Source organism: Dasypus novemcinctus, unplaced genomic scaffold (genome assembly GCF_030445035.2).
Source record: "Dasypus novemcinctus isolate mDasNov1 unplaced genomic scaffold, mDasNov1.1.hap2 H_1, whole genome shotgun sequence".
Taxonomy (NCBI): domain Eukaryota; kingdom Metazoa; phylum Chordata; class Mammalia; order Cingulata; family Dasypodidae; genus Dasypus; species Dasypus novemcinctus.
In genome coordinates this window covers 900,901-901,930 of record NW_026688138.1, presented here as the reverse complement: position 1 = coordinate 901,930, position 1,030 = coordinate 900,901, and positions in this window count along the sequence as shown.

Below are 1,030 nucleotides of genomic sequence, written 5' to 3'. Positions count from 1 at the left end.
ATAAAACTCTTAAAGGAAAACATAAGAATACATCTTAATGACCTTGTATTAGCAATGGATATAATACCCACAATACAAGCAACAGAAGAAAGCCTAGTTAAATGGGATGAGGAAGAAGACCAAATCTATTTTCTTGGGGAACAGAGACCTCAGCTCCAGCACAAATCAAAACAGGAATTCTGACTTCTGGAGAAGAACAGCCTTGGCCTCCTTCCAGAATGGCAAACATAGTCCATCCCAACGAGTATCTGGTGTTCCAGAGATGCTTATTTTGAGCTCAAAGTAAGGAGCAAATGAAGATGCTCTCACCTCATGTGGTGGCCAGAAGAGCCACTGATCAAAAAAAGAAAACATGTTAAGTGGCCAGGCTATTCTCACTAGACAGTCCATGGAGGAAGAACTTCATGAGCAACATGGAGCCCAAAAAGATGATGCAGGTGCCTGATACAAATATTTGTAAGTTGGACCCTAACAACAGTTTTGAGCTGCTTGGCATGTTCAGCAGTGAGCGATAGAGATGTGCAGATGCTGCAGCAGGATCACAGCTGCATTCAACTTTGAAGGATATCTGTACCTACATGGACTTCAAAAGCATTGTCTCCAAGGTATCCAAGAAGTTTCAGCTTTTGAAATTTGCATGGAATCACCTGGGAGACCAGAGGAGGTACTGCAGAACTTTGCTGCAGGTGGCCATCCACCTCCACATATGTCACTGAAGAGACTGGACTGCTGTGCTTCCCTTGGAGCTCTACTCCCCTCCCCTGCCTTTCTCCACCTTTTCTTCTGTTTATAGGAGAGTGGAGTTGATTCTTGAGAAATAAAGAGAATTTAAATGAGACCAGAGGCTGTTTATTTAAAGTTGGATATTGCAAGGGGGTCAGCAGCACCTATTGGTTTGGCAGAGACTCCAAGATATGCAAGACCACGGGAAAGGTTTATAGTGAACAGCAAGATGGCTCAGATGTACTCCCCAAGGAGGTTGTTTGCAGTGAAGCTTGAAGAGGGCTAACTAAAGGCAACTCATGTGATT